Source organism: Bombina bombina, chromosome 2, assembly GCF_027579735.1.
Source record: "Bombina bombina isolate aBomBom1 chromosome 2, aBomBom1.pri, whole genome shotgun sequence".
Taxonomy (NCBI): Eukaryota; Metazoa; Chordata; class Amphibia; order Anura; family Bombinatoridae; genus Bombina; species Bombina bombina.
In genome coordinates, this window is record NC_069500.1 from 522,852,343 (window position 1) to 522,875,851 (window position 23,509).

At 44.6% G+C, this 23,509-nt stretch overlaps 1 protein-coding gene across 6 annotated transcripts in view; it reads left to right on the forward strand.

The window, feature by feature from the left end:
- Nucleotides 1-23,509, forward strand: part of ACIN1 (apoptotic chromatin condensation inducer 1) — a 448,130-nt gene that overhangs the window by 182,704 nt on the left and 241,917 nt on the right. The window lies entirely within an intron of this gene.

Genomic DNA, 23,509 nt, shown 5'->3' on the forward strand with positions numbered 1-23,509 from the left:
AATTCCTTACTGTTGGGAATTCATCAGCTGGCCACCAGGAAGAGGCAAAGGCACCCTACACCAAAGGTTTTCTAAAAACACAATTGGGTAAAACTAGCACTCCCTCAACTTGTTACTATTGGGATAAAAAAAAACTGTATCAAACAATACTGTCCAAAAAAGTGTCAATGGGGGAAAAAAGTGGAAAAACCTAACAACCCACTCTCGCGCTAACCCAACATAAAAATATGAATATTTCCCATTCCAGTGTTCTTCACATGGCAGAATATGTTCTATTTATTCATAAATAAATGTATCAATATTTATTCAATATATAAATATATTACTCAATATATATAAACTCAAGCTTCCAATGCTAAGTAACTCAAGGTTGCAGAAAAGGTTTTTGATCAAGGCCTCCTCGAGGTAGGTTTCTTCTGTGACATGTCTTAAAAAAGGAGCCCCTTGTTTTAGTGTGTTCAGGAGTTAGAGAACATGGAGGTGATCAACCCAGTACCCATGGAGGAACATCTTCATTGTTCCAAAGAAGGAGGGATCTTTCATATTTATTTTGGATCTAAAGACTTAGAACAAATTATTGAGGGTTCCCTCATTCAAAATATAAACTATTAGATCTATTCTTCCTTTACCCCAACAGTGTCAGTTTATGACAACCACAGACTTGAAGGATGCTTACCTTCACATTCCTATTCACAGAGATCATCATCTGTTGTTTTGCGTTTCAGGACAGGCATTACCAGTTTGTTGCTCTTCCTTTTAGATAGTCAACAGCTCTCAGGATTTTTACCAAGGTTCTGGGGGCATTGCTGTCTGTCATCAGGGCTCAGGGTATAGCTGTAGCGACGTACCGAGACGATATTTCGGTTCAGGCGCCATCATTACATTTATTAAATGCTCATACAACCAAACTACTATTGTTTCTTCGCAGTCATGGCTGGAAGGTAAATGTTGCAAAGAGTTTTCTGATTTCTCATACAAGAATTTCCTTTTAGGGTGTGATTTATAGATTCTGTTACCATGTTTCTATATTTGACAGATCAACGCAAACTCAAGCTTCAATCAGCTTGTCAGAATCTTCAGTCTTTGTCTCTTGTTCCAGAGACTCAGTTCATAGAGGTAGTGGGTCTGATGGTTGTAGCGTCAGATACCATTTGTTTTGCAAGGTTCCACTTCCATCTTCTTCAGCTTTGCATGTTGAGGCAGTGGGATAGGGCATACACCAATCTCACAGATAATTCGGCTTGATCTGTTGTTAAGTCAGTCACTTTCTTGGTGGACGTCAAACAATCTTGTTTCTCAGGGAATTACTTTCTCTTGTTAAGTGTGTTCAGTCCACGGGTCATCCATTACTTATGGGATATATTCTCCTTCCCAACAGGAAGTTGCAAGAGGATCACCCAAGCAGAGCTGCTATATAGCTCCACCCCTCACATGTCATATCCAGTCATTCTCTTGCAAGTCTCAACAAAGGAGGTTGTGAGAGGAGACAGGAGTAACATTCTTCAATCAAAAGTTTATTATTTTAAAATAGCACCGGAGTGTGCTGTTTGTTCTCTCAGGCAGTATTTAGAAGAAGAATCTGCCTGCGTTTTTTCTATGATCTTAGCAGACGTAACTAAGATCCACTGGCTGTTCTCGCACATTCTGAGGAGTGGGGTACTTTCAGAAAAGGGAATAGCATGCGGGGTCCCCCGCAAATGAGGTATGTGCAGTAAAATATTTTCTAGGAATGGAATTGACTATGAAAACACTGCTGTTACCCATATGACGTAAGTACAGCCTTTAATGCAGTAGTAGCGACTGGTATCAGGCTGATAAATGTATGCGCAGTTGAGTTATTTTCTAGGGACTAGAATTTAACTTTAAATACTGTTAGTACTGAAATAAATGTATGAGCCTTAACTGCAGTAGAAGCGACTGGTAGCAGGCTTAGTGATAACTTTGCATAACACTGGAAAGTTGTTTTTTAAAACGTTTACTGGCATGTTATTCGTTTTGTGAGGTACTTTGGTGATAAATCTTTTTGGGCATGAATTTTTTCCACATGGCTAATGTATTGCATAGACACCGTTATATCAGGTCTCCCACTGTTGTGATATGAGTGGGAGGGACCTTTTTTTAGCGCCTTGTTGCGCAGTTAAAATTCTAGCACAGTCTTCCTGCTTCTTCCTCTTTGATCCAGGACGTCTCCAGAGAGCTCAGGGGTCTTCAAAATTCATTTTTGAGGGAGGTAATCAGTCACAGCAGACCTGTGACAGTGTGTTTGACTGTGAGAAAAGCGTTAAATCTTAAATTGATTATCCGTTTTGGGTATTGAGGGGTTAATCATCCTTTTGCTAATGGGTGCAATCCTCTGCTAATTTCATACATTTACTGTTTAAAATTGGTTGCTATAACCGTATTAGTTCGTTGTTATTTCAACTGTGACAGTTTTCTCCAACATAGGTGTGTCCGGTCCACGGCGTCATCCTTACTTGTGGGATATTCTCTTCCCCAACAGGAAATGGCAAAGAGCCCAGCAAAGCTGGTCATATGATCCCTCCTAGGCTCCGCCTACCCCAGTCATTCTCTTTGCCGTTGCACAGGCAACATCTCCACGGAGATGGCTAAGAGTTTTTTGGTGTTTAAATGTAGTTTTTATTCTTCAATCAAGTGTTTGTTATTTTAAAATAGTGCTGGTATGTACTATTTACTCTGAAACAGAAAAGAGAAGAAGATTTCTGTTTGTGAGAGGAAGATGATTTTAGCAAACGTTACTAAAATCGATTGCTGTTTCCACACAGGACTGTTGAGATGAAGTAACTTCAGTTGGGGGAAGCAGTTGGCAGACTTTTCTGCCTGAGGTATGATGGCCACATTTCTAACACGACTTGGTAATGCTGGAAGGCTGTCATTTTCCCTATGGGGACCGGTAAGCCATTTTCTTAGATTAAGTATGAGAATAAAGGCTTTATAAGGGCTTAAAAAACTGGTAGACATTTTTCTGGGCTAAAACGATTACTTGCTAAGCATATTTGACAGATTATAGCGCTTTATAGTTATTATAATCTAGGGGATTGTTGTTAAAAAACGGCAGGCACTGTATGAACACCTTTTTCAGATGGGGGCCTTTCTCTAGTCATAGGCAGAGCCTCATTTTCGCGCCACTAATGCGCAGTTGTTTTTGGAAGGCAAGGCATGCAGATGCATGTGTGAGGAGCTAAGATCCACTGAAAAAGCTTACAGAAGGCGTCATTTGGTATCGTATTCCCCTCTGGGCTTGGTTGGGTCTCAGCAAAGCAGATTCCTGGGACTGTATAGGGGTTAAATGTAAAAACGGCTCCGGTTCCGTTATTTTAAGGGTTAAAGCTTTCAAGTTTGGTGTGCAATACTTTTAAGGCTTTAAGACACTGTGGTGACATTTTGGTGAATTTTGAACAATTGCTTCATACTTTTTCGCATATTCAGTAATAAAGTGTGTTCTGTTTAAAATTTAAAGTGACAGTAACGGTTTTATTTTAAAACGTTTTTTGTGCTTTGTTGACAAGTTTAAGCCTGTTTAACATGTCTGAACCATCAGATAAACGATGTTCTATATGTATGAAAGCCAATGTGTCTCCCCATTTGAATATATGTGATAATTGTGACATGGTGTCCAAACAAAGTAGGGACAATGATGCCACAGATAATAATAGTGCCCAAGATGATTCTTCAGATGAGGGGAGTAAGCATGGTACTGCATCACCCCCTTCTGTGTCTACACCAGTTTTGCCCACACAAGAGGCCCCTAGTACATCTAGTGCGCCAATACTTATTACTATGCAACAATTAACGGCTGTTATGGATAATTCTATTGCAAATATTTTATCTAAAATGCCTACTTATCAAAGAAAGCGCGATTGCTCTGTTTTAAACACTGAAGAGCAAGAGGACGCTGATGATAACGCTTCTGACATACCCTCACACCAATCTGAAGGGGCCAGGAGGGAGGTTTTGTCTGAGGGAGAAATTTCAGATTCAGGGAAAATTTCTCAACAAGCTGAACCTGATGTTGTAACATTTAAATTTAAATTAGAACATCTCCGCGCACTGCTTAAGGAGGTATTATTATTATTATTATATGATTGTGACAATTTGGTCATTCCAGAGAAATTATGTAAGATGGATAAGTTCCTAGAGGTTCCGGTGCCCCCCGATGTTTTTCCTATACCCAAGCGGGTGGCGGATATAGTAAACAAGGAATGGGAAAAGCTCGGCATACCTTTTGTACCTCCCCCTATATTTAAGAAATTATTTCCTATAGTCGACCCCAGAAAGGACTTATGGCAGACAGTCCCTAAGGTCGAGGGGGCGGTCTCTACTCTAAACAAACGCACTACTATTCCCATAGAAGATAGTTGTGCTTTTAAAGATCCTATGGATAAAAAATTAGAGGGTTTGCTTAAAAAAATGTTTGTTCAGCAAGGTTACCTTCTTCAACCAATTTCATGCATTGTTCCTGTCACTACGGCAGCGTGTTTCTGGTTCGAAGAACTAGAAAAGTCGCTCGATAAAGAATCTTCGTATGAGGAGATTATGGGCAGAGTTCATGCACTTAAATTGGCTAACTCTTTTATTCTAGATGCCGCTTTGCAATTAGCGAGATTAGCGGCGAAAAATTCAGGGTTTGCTATCGTGGCGCGCAGAGCGCTCTGGCTGAAGTCTTGGTCAGCGGATGTGTCTTCCAAGACAAAATTACTTAACATCCCTTTCAAGGGCAAAACACTGTTTGGGCCTGATTTGAAAGAGATTATTTCAGACATCACCGGAGGAAAGGGCCACGCCCTTCCTCAGGATAGGTCTTTTAAGGCTAGAAATAAGCCTAATTTTCGTCCCTTCCGCAGAAACGGACCAGCCTCTACTTCTACATCCTCTAAGCAAGAGGGTAATACTTCTCAACCCAAACCAGCCTGGAGACAGATGCAAGGCTGGAACAAGGGTAAGCAGGCCAAGAAGCCTGCCACTGCTACCAAAACAGCATGAAGGGATGGCCCCCGATCCGGGACCGGATCTGGTGGGGGGCAGACTTTCTCTCTTTGCTCAGGCCTGGGCAAGAGATGTTCAGGATCCTTGGGCACTAGAAATAGTTTCTCAAGGTTATCTCCTGGAATTCAAGGAACTACCCCCAAGGGGAAGGTTCCACAGGTCTCAATTATCTTCAAACCAAATAAAAAGACAGGCATTCTTACATTGTGTAGAAGACCTGTTAAGGATGGGAGTAATTCATCCAGTTCCAATAAGAGAACAAGGGATGGGGTTTTACTCCAACCTGTTCATAGTTCCCAAAAAAGAGGGAACGTTCAGACCAATTCTAGATCTCAAGATCCTAAACAAATTTCTCAGGGTCCCATCGTTCAAAATGGAAACCATTCGAACGATCCTTCCTACCATCCAGGAAGGTCAATTCATGACCACGGTGGATTTAAAGGATGCGTACCTCCATATTCCTATCCACAAGGAACATCATCAGTTCCTAAGGTTCGCTTTTCTGGACAAGCATTACCAGTTTGTGGCACTTCCATTCGGGTTAGCCACTGCTCCGAGAATTTTCACAAAGGTACAAGGGTCCCTTCTAGCGGTTCTAAGACCAAGGGGCATTGCAGTAGTACCGTACTTGGACGACATCCTGATTCAAGTGTCGTCTCTGTCAAAGGCAAAGGCTCATACGGACATCGTCCTAGCCTTTCTCAGATCTCACGGATGGAAAGTAAACATAGAAAAAAGTTCTCTTTCCCCGTCAACAAGAGTTCCCTTCTTGGGAACAATAATAGACTCCTTAGAAATGAGAATTTTTCTGACAGAGGTCAGAAAATCAAAACTTCTAAGCTCTTGTGAAGTTCTTCATTCTGTTCTTCGTCCTTCCATAGCGCAGTGCATGGAAGTAATAGGATTGATGGTTGCAGCAATGGACATAGTTCCTTTTGCACGAATTCATCTAAGACCATTACAACTGTGCATGCTCAGACAGTGGAATGGGGATTATACAGACTTGTCTCCGACGATTCAAGTAGATCAAAGGACCAGAGATTCACTCCGTTGGTGGCTAATCCTGGACAATCTGTCACAGGGAATGAGCTTCCGCAGACCAGAGTGGGTCATTGTCATGGCCGACGCCAGTCTGGTGGGCTGGGGCGCGGTCTGGGAACCCCTGAAAGCTCAGGGTCTATGGTCTCGGGAAGAATCTCTTCTCCCGATAAACATTCTGGAACTGAGAGCGATATTCAATGCTCTCAAAGCTTGGCCTCATCTAGCAAAGGCCAAATTCATAAGGTTTCAATCAGACAACATGACGACAGTTGCTTATATCAACCATCAGGGGGGAACAAGGAGTTCCCTGGCGATGGAGGAAGTGACCAAGATAATTCAATGGGCGGAGGATCACTCCTGCCACTTGTCTGCAATCCACATCCCAGGAGTGGAAAATTGGGAAGCGGATTTTCTGAGTCGTCAGACATTCCATCCGGGGGAGTGGGAACTCCACCCGGAAATCTTTGCCCAAATAACTCAATTATGGGGCATTCCAGACATGGATCTGATGGCGTCTCGCCAGAACTTCAAGGTTCCTTGTTACGGGTCCAGATCCAGGGATCCCAAGGCGACTCTAGTAGATGCACTAGTAGCACCTTGGACCTTCAACCTAGCTTATGTTTTCCCACCGTTTCCTCTCATCCCCAGGCTGGTAGCCAGGATCAATCAGGAGAGGGCTTCGGTGATCTTGATAGCTCCTGCGTGGCCACGCAGGACTTGGTATGCAGACCTGGTGAATATGTCATCGGCTCCACCATGGAAGCTACCTTTGAGACAGGACCTTCTTGTTCAAGGTCCATTCGAACATCCGAATCTGGTTTCTCTCCAACTGACTGCTTGGAGATTGAACGCTTGATTTTATCAAAGCGTGGGTTTTCAGATTCTGTAATAGATACTCTTATTCAGGCTAGAAAGCCTGTAACTAGAAAGATTTACCATAAGATATGGAAAAAATATATCTATTGGTGTGAATCTAAAGGATTCCCATGGAACAAGATAAAAATTCCTAGGATTTTATCCTTTCTACAAGAGGGTTTGGAGAAGGGATTATCTGCAAGTTCTCTGAAGGGACAGATTTCTGCATTATCTGTTTTACTTCACAAAAGGCTGGCAGCTGTGCCAGACGTTCAGGCGTTTGTTCAGGCTCTGGTTAGAATCAAGCCTGTTTACAGACCTTTGACTCCTCCCTGGAGTCTCAATCTAGTTCTTTCAGTTCTTCAAGGGGTTCCGTTTGAACCCTTACATTCCGTAGATATTAAGTTATTATCTTGGAAAGTTTTGTTTTTGGTTGCAATTTCTTCTGCTAGAAGAGTTTCAGAGTTATCTGCTCTGCAGTGTTCTCCGCCCTATCTGGTGTTCCATGCAGATAAGGTGGTTTTGCGTACTAAGCCTGGTTTTCTTCCGAAAGTTGTTTCCAACAAGAATATTAACCAGGAGATAGTTGTACCTTCTTTGTGCCCGAATCCAGTTTCAAAGAAGGAACGTTTGTTACACAATTTGGATGTAGTCCGTGCTCTAAAATTCTATTTAGAGGCCACTAAAGATTTCAGACAAACTTCTTCTTTGTTGTTTATTCTGGTAAAAGGAGAGGTCAAAAAGCAACTTCTACCTCTCTTTCTTTTTGGCTTAAAAGCATTATCCGTTTGGCTTATGAGACTGCCGGACGGCAGCCTCCTGAAAGAATCACAGCTCACTCCACTAGGGCTGTGGCTTCCACATGGGCCTTCAAGAACGAAGCTTCTGTTGACCAGATATGTAAGGCAGCGACTTGGTCTTCACTGCACACTTTTGCCAAATTTTACAAATTTGATACTTTTGCTTCTTCAGAGGCTATTTTTGGGAGAAAGGTTTTGCAAGCCGTGGTGCCTTCCATTTAGGTGACCTGATTTGCTCCCTCCCTTCATCCGTGTCCTAAAGCTTTGGTATTGGTTCCCACAAGTAAGGATGACGCCGTGGACCGGACACACCTATGTTGGAGAAAACAGAATTTATGCTTACCTGATAAATTACTTTCTCCAACGGTGTGTCCGGTCCACGGCCCGCCCTGGTTTTTTTAATCAGGTCTGATGAATTATTTTCTCTAACTACAGTCACCACGGTATCATATGGTTTCTCCTATGCATATTTCCTCCTGTACGTCGGTCGAATGACTGGGGTAGGCGGAGCCTAGGAGGGATCATATGACCAGCTTTGCTGGGCTCTTTGCCATTTCCTGTTGGGGAAGAGAATATCCCACAAGTAAGGATGACGCCGTGGACCGGACACACCGTTGGAGAAAGTAATTTATCAGGTAAGCATAAATTCTGTTTTTTTGTGTTTTTAAAAGCGCTGCAGCGTTTTTTATATTGCTTGTAAACTTATTGAAAGAAATTTCCAAGCTTGATAGCTTCATTGCTAGTCTGTTTAAACATGTCTGACACAGATGAATCTGCTTGCTCATTATGTTTAAAGGCCAATGTGGAGCCCAATAGAAATATGTGTACCAATTGTATTGATGTTACTTTAAATAAAAGTCTGTCTTTACCGGTAAAGAGATTATCACCAGACAACGAGGGGGAAGTTATGCCGCCTAACTCTCCTCACGTGTCAGTACCTTTGCCTCCCGCTCAGGAGGTGCGTGAGATTGTGGCGCCAAGCACATCAAGGCACTTACAAATCACTTTACAAGATATGGCTAATGTTATGAAAGAAGTATTATCTAATTTGCCTGAGTTAAGAGGCAAGCGCGATAGCTCTGGGTTAAGGACAGAGCGCGCTGATGATATGAGGGCCATGTCTGACACTGCGTCACAATTTGCAGAACATGAGGACGGAGAGCTTCATTCTGTGGGTGACGGATCTGATCCAGGGAGACCGGATTCAGACATTTCAAATTTTAAATTTAAGCTTGAGAACCTCCGTGTATTACTAGGGGAGGTATTAGCGGCTCTGAATGATTGCGACACGGTTGCAATCCCAGAGAAATTATGTAGGCTGGATAAATACTATGCGGTACCGGTTTTTCCTATACCTAAAAGGCTTACAGAGATTATTAACAAGGAGTGGGATAAACCCGGTGTGCCTTTTTCCCCTCCTCCGATATTTAGAAAAATGTTCCCAATAGACGCCACCACACGAGACTTATGGCAGACGGTCCCTAAAGTGGAGGGAGCAGTTTCTACTTTAGCCAAGCGTACCACTATTCCGGTGGAGGATAGTTGTGCTTTCTCAGATCCAATGGATAAAAAATTAGAAGGTTACCTTAAGAAAATGTTTGTTCAACAAGGTTTTATATTACAGCCCCTTGCATGCATTGCGCCCGTCACTGCTGCAGCGGCTTTCTGGTTTGAGTCTCTGGAAGAGGCTATTCGCACAGCACCATTGGATGAGACTTTGAACAAGCTTAAAGCCCTTAAGCTAGCTAATGCATTTGTTTCGGATGCCGTTGTGCATTTAACCAAACTAACGGCTAAGAACTCTGGATTCGCCATTCAGGCGCGCAGAGCGCTATGGCTTAAATCCTGGTCAGCAGATGTAACCTCTAAATCTAAATTGCTTAATATTCCTTTCAAAGGGCAAACCTTATTCGGGCCCGGCTTGAAGGAGATTATTGCTGACATTACTGGAGGTAAGGGTCACACCCTTCCTCAGGACAGGGCCAAATCAAAGGCCAAACAGTCTAGTTTTCGTGCCTTTCGTAATTTCAAGGCAGGAGCAGCATCAACTTCCTCCGCTCCAAAACAGGAAGGAACTGCTGCTCGTTACAGACAGGGTTGGAAAAGCAACCAGTCCTGGAACAAGGGCAAGCAGGCCAGAAAGCCTACTTCTGCCCCTAAGACAGCATGAAGAGAGGGCCCCCTATCCGGAAACGGATCTAGTGGGGGGCAGACTTTCTCTCTTCGCCCAGGCTTGGGCAAGAGATGTCCAGGATCCCTGGGCGTTGGAGATTATATCTCAGGGATACCTTCTGGACTTCAAAGCTTCTCCTCCACAAGGGAGATTTCATCTTTCAAGGTTATCAGGAAACCAAATAAAGAAAGAGGCTTTTCTTCACTGTGTACAAGACCTCCTAGTAATGGGGGTGATCCACCCAGTTCCGCGGACGGAACAAGGGCAAGGATTTTACTCAAATCTGTTTGTGGTTCCCAAGAAAGAGGGAACCTTCAGACCAATCTTGGACCTAAAGATCTTAAACAAGTTCCTAAGAGTTCCATCATTCAAAATGGAGACTATTCGAACCATCCTACCCATGATCCAAGAGGGTCAGTATATGACCACAGTGGACTTAAAGGATGCCTACCTTCACATACCGATTCACAAAGATCATTATCGGTACCTAAGGTTTGCCTTTCTAGACAGGCATTACCAGTTTGTATCTCTTCCCTTCGGGTTAGCTACGGCCCCGAGAATTTTTACACAGGTTCAGGGCTCGCTTCTGGCGGTACTAAGACCGCGAGGCATAGCGGTGGCTCCGTACTTAGGCGACATTCTGATACAAGCGTCAAGTTTTCAAAATGCAAAGTCTCATACAGAGATAGTTCTAGCATTTCTGAGGTCGCATGGGTGGAAAGTGAACATGGAAAAGAGTTCTCTGTTACCACTCACAAGGGTTCCCTTTCTAGGGACTCTTATAGATTCTGTAGAGATGAAGATTTACCTGACGGAGTCCAGGTTATCAAAAATCCTAAATGCTTGCCGTGTCCTTCATTCCATTCCAAGCCCATCAGTAGCTCAGTGCATGGAAGTAATCGGCTTAATGGTCGCGGCAATGGACATAGTGCCATTTGCGCGCCTGCATCTCAGACCGCTGCAATTATGCATGCTGAGTCAGTGGAATGTGGATTATTCAGATCTGTCCCCTTTACTAAATCTGGACCAGGAGACCAGAGATTCTCTTCTCTGGTGGTTGTCTCGGATTCATCTGTCCAAGGGAATGACTTTTCGCAGACCAGATTGGACGATTGTAACAACAGATGCCAGCCTGCTAGGCTGGGGCGCAGTCTGGAATTCCCTGAAGGCTCAGGGATCATGGACTCAGGAGGAGAAACTCCTTCCAATAAACATTCTGGAATTAAGAGCGATATTCAATGCTCTTCTAGCTTGGCCTCAGTTAGCAACACTGAGGTTCATCAGATTTCAGTCGGACAACATCACGACTGTGGCTTACATCAATCATCAAGGGGGAACCAGGAGTTCCCTAGCGATGTTAGAAGTCTCAAAGATAATTCGCTGGGCAGAGTCTCACTCTTGCCATCTGTCAGCGATCTACATCCCAGGCGTGGAGAACTGGGAGGCGGACTTCCTAAGCCGCCAGACCTTTCACCCGGGGGAGTGGGAACTTCACCCGGAGGTATTTGCTCAACTGATTCTTCGTTGGGGCGAACCGGAACTGGATCTCATGGCTTCTCGCCAGAACGCCAAGCTTCCTTGTTACGGATCCAGGTCCAGGGACCCGGGAGCGGTGCTGGTAGATGCACTAGCAGCCCCTTGGATTTTCAACATGGCTTATGTGTTCCCACCGTTTCCGTTGCTGCCTCGTCTGATTGCCAGGATCAAACAGGAGAGAGCATCGGTGATTCTGATAGCGCCTGCGTGGCCACGCAGGACCTGGTATGCAGACCTAGTGGACATGTCGTCCTTTCCACCATGGTCTTTGCCTCTGAGGCAGGACCTTCAACTTCAGGGTCCTTTCAACCATCCAAGCCTAATTTCTCTGAGGCTGACTGCATGGAGATTGAACGCTTGATTCTCTCAAAGCGTGGTTTCTCGGAGTCGGTTATTGATACATTGATACAGGCTCAGAAACCGGTTACCAGAAAAATTTACCATAAGATATGGCGTAAATATTTACATTGGTGTGAATCCAAGAGTTACTCATGGAGTAAGGTTAGGATTCCTAGGATATTGTCTTTTCTACAAGAGGGTTTAGAAAAGGGTTTATCCGCTAGTTCGTTAAAGGGACAGATTTCTGCTCTGTCTATTCTTTTACACAAACGTCTGGCAGAGAATCCAGACGTTCAGGCTTTTTGTCAGGCTTTGGCTAGGATTAAGCCTGTGTTTAAAACTGTTGCTCCTCCGTGGAGCTTAAACTTGGTTCTTAAAGTTCTTCAGGGTGTTCCGTTTGAACCCCTTCATTCCATTGATATTAAGCTTTTATCTTGGAAAGTTCTGTTTTTGATGGCTATTCCTCGGCTCGAAGAGTCTCTGAGTTATCTGCCTTACATTGCGATTCTCCTTATCTGATTTTTCATTCAGACAAGGTAGTTTTGCGTACTAAACCTGGATTTTTACCTAAGGTTGTTTCTAATAGGAATATCAATCAGGAGATTGTTGTTCCATCATTATGTCCTAACCCTTCTTCAAAGAAGGAACGTCTTTTGCATAATCTGGACGTAGTCCGTGCCCTGAAGTTCTACTTACAGGTAACTAAGGATTTTCGGCAAACTTCTTCTCTGTTTGTCATTTATTCTGGACAGAGGAGAGGTCAAAAGGCTTCGGCCGCCTCTCTCTCTTTTTGGCTTCGTAGCATAATACGTTTAGCCTATGAGACTGCTGGACAGCAGCCCCCTGAAAGAATTACAGCTCATTCCACTAGAGCTGTGGCTTCCACCTGGGCCTTTAAGAATGAGGCCTCTGTTGAACAGATTTGCAAGGCTGCAACTTGGTCTTCACTTCATACCTTTTCAAAATTTTACAAATTTGACACTTTTGCTTCTTCGGAGGCTGGTTTTGGGAGAAAGGTTCTACAGGCAGTGGTTCCTTCTGTTTAATGTTCCTGCCTTGTCCCTCCCATCATCCGTGTACTTTAGCTTTGGTATTGGTATCCCATAAGTAATGGATGACCCGTGGACTGAACACACTTAACAAGAGAAAACATAATTTATGCTTACCTGATAAATTTATTTCTCTTGTAGTGTGTTCAGTCCACGGCCCGCCCTGTTTTTTTTGAGGCAGTTCTAAATTTTAATTAAAACTCCAGTCACCACTGCACCCTATAGTTTCTCCTTTCTCGTCTTGTTTTGGTCGAATGACTGGATATGACATGTGAGGGGTGGAGCTATATAGCAGCTCTGCTTGGGTGATCCTCTTGCAACTTCCTGTTGGGAAGGAGAATATATCCCATAAGTAATGGATGACCCGTGGACTGAACACACTACAAGAGAAATAAATTTATCAGGTAAGCATAAATTATGTTTTTCTTCGTTGGTCATAGGCAATAATCACCACAGATGCAAGTCTTTCAGGTTGGGATGTAGACTGGGGTCCTCTGAGATGGAGATGATCAGACTCATGGTGTCCTGTATGGACATCATTCCTTTTGCCAGATTCCATCTCAGATCCTTACAACTATGCATGCTGAGACAATAGAACAGCGACCATTTAGATCTGTCTCAACAGATCGTGCTGGACAACCTGTCGAGAGACTCACTCTCTTAGTGGCTTTGTCCAGATCATCTCTCCCAAAGCATGTGCTTCTTGAGACCGTCCTGGGAGATTGTGGCCTTTCCGGCTGGGGAGCCGTTTGGGGTGCCAAGAAGGCACAAGGACTGTGGACTCGTGAGGAGTCCTCCCTTCCGATCAATATTTTGGAACTCAATGCCTTGAAGACTTGGCCCCTTCTGGGTTTGTCCCATTTTATCAGATTTCAATCAGACAATATAACCTTGGTTGCCTACATCAACCATCAGGGGGAACGAGAGGTTTCTCAGATACTAGAGTGGGTGGAGGCTCACAGATGTACACTGTCAGCTTTTCACAATCCTGGTGTGTCGCGCCGCCTAGCCGTTGCTAGGGACACTGCGCCTGCTGTTATGCTCATTGCCTAGGGGGGAGTCGGCTCCTCCCTGTGTGCAGCAGTGACGTCATCGACGCACGCTTTCTCTGTTCTGAAGCAGGTTGGATCTCCTGTGGCGCGAACCCTGCAACTATGTAAGTAACTCACTTGCTACCTATCACTGCCCAAGTATAGGTGTTACTTACTGTTCTTCTGGCTGTTCTTTATTCTTATGCTGGACTTTTATATTGTTGCTGACCCTTGCTTGTCTGCCTGTTTACCCCTTAACTGCTGGATTGATATACTGCTGTTTAGCTCTACTTGTCTGGCCACTCTGCCTGTTTTACCCCTTAAACTGCTGGATTGATATACTGCTGCTGAACTCTGCTTTTCTGACCACTCTGCCTGTTTAACCCCTTTTGCTCAGGATTGCTTTACTGTTGCCAAACTCTGCCTGCCTGACCATCCTAGTGGTTTACCTCTGGACTTCCTGCCTGTTGTTGCCGAGGACTGTCCTGCCTGTGGTGAGTGCCACCTACCTCATCTTACAAACCTTCTCTGCTCTGGTATATTCCCTATCTTTCCGGTTTGACGCCGGGATAACAAGACTACTGGCTGAGTTCGGTCTGATAGCGGAGTATCCCATGAGCATTACATTATACTTGGGCCATGGAGCCAGATGAGGTGGCACGAGCAGTTTATCTTCAGGGACAGATGTTGGGAACCCATACCACACAGTTGCAGAATATGTATTCCAAGCTAGAGGCTATAACCGCTCAACTCTCTCTTTACTAGTTACAGCGAAGAATACCACTCCTGTTGTTGTACCACCAGTCTCTACCCCTAGTTCTGCGGCTTCTTCCTCTGCTTCTGGAAGTGTACACCGGACACCATTGCCTGACAAGTATGAAGGTACTGCTGATTGCAGGGGTTTTCTTAACCAATGTAGGCTGCACTTCTGCAATGATCCTCACACCTTTCAGTCTCACCAGCCAAGGGTCACCTTTATCATTTCCTTACTGAAAGACAAGGCCTTAGCCTGGGTCTCTCCCCTTTTGGAACAGAACGCTCCAATCCTGCATGATGCTGATGCTTTCATTGCTACATTATCTTCTGTGTTTGGGACTTCTGGCCGTACCTCTGCTGCAGAATTTTCTCTCCTGGACCTCCGACAGGGTAATAAAACTGTGGCACAATTCGCCTTTGAGTTTCGCACCTTGGCACTTGAAACCATTTGGGATGGCAGTGCTCTCAAGGCAGCCTTTAGGAGGGGTCTGCATGAACGCATCAAAGATAAACTCCCTTATCGTGATGTTCCTTCTTCTTTGGATGACTTTATAATGCTTTGTATCAGTCTGGACTCTCGCTTTCAGAAGAGACAAGCCAAGAGAGACAGAACTAGCAGGGTCCTTCCATCTTGTCTTCCTATTCGTCCGGTTTCTGCAGTATCCTCTACCCCTTCAGCAGCTCCAGTTACCCCATTGGAGGAACCCATGGATCTCTCCTCCTTCAAACCTTCAGAGTCTGAAAGACAGAAAAGAAGGAGATTGAGACTATGCTTTTTTTGTGGATCTAACACTCACCAACTAAAGGACTGTGACATTCAGCCGGGAAAAGCCAATGCTTAGGGGATAACACTGGGGTACCTCTAAGCATGATCACTACTAAATCCCTCATTCCACTAGGATTCTGGTACCTGTAACCCTTACCTTCCTTCAGAATACTGTCCACACTCAAGCCTTCATTGATTCAGGGGCAGCTGGAAACTTTCTGGATCACCGTTTTATGATTCAAGCTGGCTTGTCTCTTTTGCAGAAATGACATTGTCTCAAAATAACTCCCCTGGATGGCACCCCCCTTGGTTCAGGGTTGATCCATTTTGAGTCAGCAACCCTGACCCTGACTGTGGGAGTCCTTCATACTGAACAACTGCAGTTCAAGGTCATTCTTTCTCCAGCACAGCCTGTCATTATTGGTCTTCCTTGGCTTCGGATACACAATCCACAGTTCGACTGGGCTAATGGACAACTAGCCTCCTGGGGTACCTCCTGTTTCTCTTACTTGGTGTATCCAGTCCACGGATTCATCCTTACTTGTGGGATATTCTCATTCCCTACAGGAAGTGGCAAAGAGAGCACACAGCAGAGCTGTCCATATAGCTCCCCCTCAGGCTCCGCCCCCTCAGTCATTCTCTTTGCCGCTCTAACAAGTAGCATCTCCACGGGAGGGTAAAGTGAATGTGGTGTTAGATTTCTAGTTTTTATTTCTTCAATCAAGAGTTTGTTATTTTAAAATAGTGCCGGTTTGTACTATTTACTCTGTGGCAGAAAGTGATGAAGATTTCTGCTGAGAGGAAAACGATTTTAGCATGTTGTAACTAAAATCCATTGCTGTTCCCACACAGGACTGTTGAGTACCGGAGAACTTCAGTTGGGGGGAACAGTTTGCAGGCTTAACTGCTATAAGGTATGCTCAGTCACTTTTTTTTCTAGTCAAGACCGGGTAATGCTAGAAGACTGACAAGAATCCCCATGTGGGGAAGGTAAGCCATATTCTGAGACTTAGTATAGAAGGATGGCTTAGTTAAAAGGGCTTAAAACGCTGGTGGACACTGTTAAGGGGAAATCAATTATTTGATTACAATAATCTGATATTGGTACAAGTGTTTATTACATTTGGAAGACTTTTTTGGGGTTTTATTCCGCCTGGCATATCTTTAGACACCTATTTTGGCTTGGGAAGGACCCACAACTCCGGAGTGAAGAGGGAGGGGGCCTAAATTTTGCGCCTCAGTTGCGCAGTTCATTTGCAAGACAGCTTCATGCAGCTTCACGTGTAGAGTCCAGAGATTGTTGGAGGACTCCAGAGAGGCTTATTTTCGTTCAAAACTTATCCCCAAGGAAGGTAGGGCCACATCAGAGGCTGTGGCATGGTGCTGTAGTTTGTTAAACCGGTGGCCTGCTTTAATTTGCTCCGGTTTGGGCAATAAGGGGTTAATTGTCTTGAAATGTACTGTGTAATCATTTCAAAGCATTAGGATCATATGGTGAAAATTTCATAAAGATTGGATGTTTTTTTGAGGTTTAGTAAAAAAGTGTGCGCTTTTTATTATTTAAAGGCACAGTACCGTTTTTTCAAAAATTGTATTTTACTGTATTAGAGTGCTGTCTAAGTCTGTTTAACATGTCTGAGCCTACAGATAGACCCTATTCTATGTGTTTAATAGCCATGGTGGTACCCCCTTTACATTTGTGTTTAAAGTGTGCTAAGGTATCTAAACATTTTAAAGACCATGCAGTGACACTTAAAAATGTAGCCCAGGATGATTCTTTGACGGAAGGTAACGAGGATAGTCCTCCTTCCTCTCCCCATGTGTTGACACCAGTTACGCCCGCGCAAGCGTTGCCTAGTACCTCTAGCGCATTGGGCCCTATTAAATTACAACAATTAGCAGCAGTCATGGATAATTCCCTTGCGGCATTTCTATCCAAACTGCCAGTTTTTCCTAAGAAGCGTGATAGCTCAGTTTTAAGAACAGAGGATGAGCAATCAGAAGCTTTGGATGATTTATCCGTTGTACCCTCACAACACTCTGAAGTGGCTGTGAGGGATGTGCTGTCCGAGGGAGAAATTTCTGACACAGGAAAAGTTTCTCAGCGGGCAGAATCAGATTCCTTAGCGTTTAAATTTAAGCTGGAACACCTCCGCGTACTGCTTAAGGAGGTTTTAGCTACGCTGGATGATTATGACCCCATGGTGGTCCCAGAAAAATTGTGTAAAATGGACAGGTTTCTAGAAGTCCCTGTATACACTGATGCGTTTCTGATCCCGAAGAGGGTGGCAGTTATTGTAACTAGGGAGTGGGAGAGACCAGGTGTACCTTTTGTCCCCCCCCCCCTATCTTTAAGAAAATGTTCCCCATAAATGACCCCAGGCGGGACGCGTGGCAGACGGTCCCTAAGGTAGAGGGAGCAGTTTTAACACTAGCCAAGCCCACAACCATTCCAATAGAAGACAGTTGTGCTTTCAAAGATCCTATGGATAAAAAATTGGAAGGTTTACTGAAGAAAATGTTTGTTCAGCAAGGTTTCCTTCTTCAACCAATTGCCTGCATTATTCCTGTAACTACTGCAGCGGCTTTTTGGTTTGAGGCGCTGGAGTAGTCGCTCCAGAGGGAGACTTCATATGACGAAGTCATGGATAGAATTCATGCTCTAAAGCTGGCTAATTCTTTTATCACAGATGCCGCTTTCCAATTAGCTAAGTTAGCGGCGATAAATTCTGGTTTTGCCATTATGGCGCGAAGAGCGCTTTGGCTCAAATCATGGTCGGCTGACGTGTCGTCCAAAACAAAGTTACTAAACATTCCTTTCAAGGGAAAGACCCTTTTTGGTCCCGAGTTGAAATAAATTATTGCGGATATCACTAGGGGAAAGGGCCATGCCCTTCCGCAGGATAGACCGTTTAAGGCCAAAAACAAGGCTAATTTTCGCTCCTTTCGCAACTTCAGGAGCGGACCTGCTTCAACCTCTGCTGCCGCAAAGCAAGAGGGTAACGCTTCACAGCCCAAAGCAACCTGGAAACTTGCAGGGCTGGAACAAGGGTAAACAGGCCAAGAAGCCTGCGGCTGCTACCAAGACAGCATGAAGGGGTAGCCCCCGATCCGGGACCGGATCTAGTAGGGGGCAGACTTTTTCACTCTTTGCTCAGGCTTGGGCAAGAGATGTTCCAGATCCTTGGGCATTAGAAATTGTTGCTCAGGGGTATCTTCTAGAATTCAAGGACTCTCCTCAAAGGGGAAGGTTCCACATTTCTCGTTTGCGTACCTACATATTCCCATCCACAAAGATCACCATCAGTTCCTAAGGTTCGCTTTTCTGGACAAGCATTACCAGTTCGTGGCCCTTCCTTTCGGGTTGGCCACTGCTCCCAGAATTTTTACAAAGGTGCTAGGGTCCCTCCTAGCGGTACTAAGACCGCGGGGCATTGCAGTAGCACCTTACCTAGACGACATCTTAATACAGGCGTCGTCTTTTCACAGAGCCAAGGCTCATACAGACATTGTGCTGGCCTTTCTAAGGTCTCACGGGTGGAAGGTGAACGTCGAAAAAAGTTCTCTGTCCCCGCTCACAAGGGTTCCCTTCCTGGGAACACTAATAGACTCGGTAGAAATGAAGATATTTCTGACGGAGGTCAGGAAGTTGAAGCTTTTAACTACTTGCCGAGTTCTTCATTCCATTCCTCGGCCTTCTGTAGCTCAGTGTATGGAGGTAATCGGATTAATGGTCGCGGCAATGGGCGTGGTCCCCTTTGCCCGAATTCATCTCAGACCACTGCAACTGTGCATGCTCAAACAGTGGAATGGGGATTATGCAGATTTGTCTCCTCAAATACAACTGCACCAGAAAACCAGGGATTCTCTTCTCTGGTGGTTGTCTCAGGATCACCTGTCTCAGGGAATGTGCTTCCGCAGACCGGAGTGGATCATTGTCACGACCAATGCCAGTCTGTTAGGCTGGGGTGCGGTCTGGGACTCCCTGAAAGCTCAGGGCCTATGGTCTCGGGAAGAATCTCTTCTCCTGATAAACATTTTGGAACTGAGAGCGATATTCAACACGCTCCAGGCATGGCCTCAACTAGCGGAGGCCAAATTCATCAGATATCAGTCGGACAACATCACGACTGTAGTGTACATCAATCATCAGGGAGGAACAAAGAGTTCCCTAGCGATGAAGGAAGTAACCAAGATCATCAAATGGGCGGAGGATCACTCCTGCCATCTCTCAGCAATTCACATCCCAGGAGTAGACAACTGGGAGGCGGATTTTCTAAGTCGTCAGATTTTTTCACCCGGGGGAGTGGGAACTCCACCCGGAGGTTTTTGCTCAATTGATCCAGCTATGGGGCATTCCGGAATTGGATCTGATGGCGTCCCGTCAGAACACCAAACTTCCTCTTTACGGATCAAGGTCCAGGGACCCCAAGGCGACATTGATAGATGCTTTAGTAACGCCTTGGTCCTTCAGTCTAGCTTATGTCTTTCCACCGTTTCCTCTTCTCCCTCGGCTGGTAGCCAGAATCAAACAGGAGAAGGCTTCGGTAATTTTGATAGCGCCTGCGTGGCCACGCAGGACTTGGTATGCAGACCTAGTGGACATGTCATCTGTTCCACCATGGAAGCTGCCATTGAGGCAGGATCTTCTAATACAGGGTCCATTCAAGCATCCAAATCTAGTTTCTCTACAACTGACTGCTTGGAGATTGAACGCTTAATTCTAGCTAAGCGTGGGTTCTCTGAATCAGTTATTGATACTCTGATCCAGGCCAGAAAGCCTGTCACCAGGAAAATTTACCACAAGATATAGCGGAAATATCTTTGTTGGTGTGAATCCAAGGGTTACTCGTGGAGTAAAGTTAGGATTCCCAGGATTTTGTCTTTTCTCCAAGAAGGATTGGAGAAAGGATTGTCAGCTAGTTCCTTAAAGGGACAGATATCTGCTCTGTCTATCCTGTTACACAAGCGGCTGGCAGCAGTACCAGACGTTCAGGCGTTTGCACAGGCTTTAGTTAGAATCAAGCCTGTTTATAAACCTGTGGTTCCTCCATGAAGTCTTAATTTGGTTCTTTCAGTTCTTCAAGGGGTTCCGTTTGAACCTTTACATTCCATAGATATTAAGTTATTATCTTGGAAGGTTTTGTTTTTGGTAGCTATCTCTTCTGCTCGGAGAGTTTCAGAATTGTCTGCTTTGCAGTGTACTTCACCCTATCTGGTGTTTCATGCAGATAAGGTTGTTTTGCGTACTAAACCTGGTTTTCTTCCGAAAGTTGTTTCTAATAAGAATATTAACCAGGAAATCATTGTTCCTTCTCTGTGTCCTAATCCAGTTTCTAAGAAGGAACGACTTTTGCACAATCTTGATGTGGTTCCGGCTTTAAGATTCTATTTAAAAGCAACTGAAGATTTCAGACAAACATCATCCTTGTTTGTTGTCTATTCTGGTAAGAGGAGAGGTCAGAAAGCGACTGCTACCTCTCTTTCCTTTTGACTGAAAAGCATCATCCGATTGGCTTATGAGACTGCTGGACAGCAGCCTCCTGAACGAATTACAGCTATGGCTTCTACATGGGCTTTCAAGAATGAGGCTTCTGTAGAACAGATTTGTAAGGCAGCGACTTGGTCTTCACTGCATACTTTTGCCAAATTTTACAAATTCGATACTTTTGCTTCTTCGGAGGCTATTTTTGGGAGAAAGGTTTTGCAAGCAGTGGTGCCTTCCGTTTAGGTTACCTGACTTGTTCCCTCCCTTCATCCGTGTCCTAAAGCTTTGGTATTGGTATCCCACAAGTAAGGATGAATCCGTGGACTGGATACACCAAGTAAGAGAAACAGAATTTATGCTTACCTGATAAATTACTTTCTCTTACGGTGTATCCAGTCCACAGCCTGCCCTGACATTTAAGTCAGGTTAAAATTTATCTTTGTAAAACTAAAGTCACCACTGCACCCTATGGTTTCTCCTTTTTCTCCTAACCGTCGGTCGAATGACTGGGGGGGCGGAGCCTGAGGGGGAGCTATATGGACAGATCTGCTGTGTGCTCTCTTTGCCACTTCCTGTAGGGAATGAGAATATCCCACAAGTAAGGATGAATCCGTGGACTGGATACACCGTAAGAGAAAGTAATTTATCAGGTAAGCATAAATTCTGTTTTTTATTCCTGCCTTGCTAAAGTCACTCCTCTGCTCCGCATCCCCATAGCCAGTATACAGACTCCTTCAAACCTTCCCTCAGTATATACAGACTTCCCAGATGTGTTCGCAAAAAAAGCAAAATTGACATCTTTCCCGGAGCCCCACTTCCTAAAGGGAGGACTTATTCACTTTCCAAAACTTAAAGCAAATCAATGAATTATTTCCAAGAGAATCTAGCTAAATGCTTAATTCGCCCTTCCTCCTCTACTGCTGGGGCAGGTTTCTTTTTTGTCAGTAAGAAGGATGGTGGGCTTAGACCCATCGACTACAGGGCCTTGAACATCATAACTATCAAGAACCGCTATCCCATTCCTTTGATCACCAAGCTCTATGACTCACTCCAGAATGCTCGCTTCTTCTCCAAGCTGGACTTACGTGAGGCATACAATCTTATCCGTATCTTCCCAGGTCACGAATGGAAGACCGCTTCCAACACAAGATAAGGGCATTACTAATACCTTGTTATGCCATTTGGGCTGTGTAACGCCCCTGCAGTCTTCCAGGCATTTGTCAACGTTGTCTTCCGTGACCTCCTCAATCGCACTGTCATCGTCTACCTGGATGACATCCTTATTTTCTCTTCCACTCTGGAGGAGCATCATAAGCACGTGAGACAGGTACTTTAACGTCTCAGAGACAATTCTTTGGTAGCCAAACTAGAAAAATGTGAGTTTAACCAAGTTCAGATCCAGTTCCTTGGTTATGTCATCTCGAAAGAAGGTTGTGCCATGGATCCTGCTAAACTCACCGCAGTTTTAGAGTGGCCTCAACCTACTTCATTAAAAGAATTGCAGAGATTCTTGGGGTTCTCCAATTATTACCACAAGTTTATTAAGAACTTTTCTCAAACAGTCGCTCCACTCACTGAATTGACAAAACCGAACAAAGAACGTAACATTGGCCCTCTGAGGCCATATATGCCTTCACTCGTCTTAAAAAGGCTTTCTGTTCTGCTCCTGTGCTCCGCCATTCTGGTCTTGACCTACAGTTAACCTTAGAGGTTGATGCATCTGAGATAAGGGCTGGAGCAGTTCTAACCCACAGGGATCCTGTAAGCTCCAAGTCGTACCCTGTAGCCTTTTTTTTCAAACGCTTTACTCCTACTGAGAGGAATTACGATGTGGGTAATCGTGAACTCTTAGCCATTAAGATGGCCTTGACTGAATGGCATCATTGGTTGGAAGGCACCACTAATCCCATTCAGATTCTCACCGACCACAAGAATCTGACTTACCTAAAGACTGCTCATCGACTCAATCCTTGACAGGCTAGATGGGCCTTGTTCTTTTCCTGTTTTAACTTTGTGGTCTCTTATCTTCCTGGGACCAAAAACAAAAAGCGAATGCCCTTTCACGTTTCCTCACTCAAGTGATTCCTCTGAAGCTCCTATTGAACACATCATACCTCCCTCCTGTGTGGTTGCTCAATTGAATACCACCCTTCTTCAAAGACTGCAAAGTGCCCAGTCCAGTAAACCTCCTGAAGCCCCCGTGGCTTCCGATATCTTTTTTTGTACCTCTGAACCTACGCACTCCTGTACTGTCTTGGGCTCATGACAGTAAACTCTCAGGACACCCTGGTTTAACAAGGACTTTTAAGCACCTTTCCCAACATGTATGGTGGCCTACTATGAAGTCTGACGTTCAGGATTATGTAAAAGCCTGCACAACTTGTGCTGCCAACAAAACTCCCCGATCCTTGCCTCCCGGCATACTCAAACCATGTGGTTGTGGTGGATTGCTTTTCCAGACTTGCTCATTTTGTACCTCTAACAAAACTGCCTTTTGCCCAAGAATTATCGTCTTTTTCTCCTGCATGTGGTACGACTTCATGGCATTCCTGCAAATATTATTTCCGACAGAGGTCCACAATTAATTTCTACCTTTTGGAGAGCCTTTTGTAAATTGATTGGAACCACTGTTTCCTTGTCTTCTGGCTACCATCCTCAGACTAATGGACTA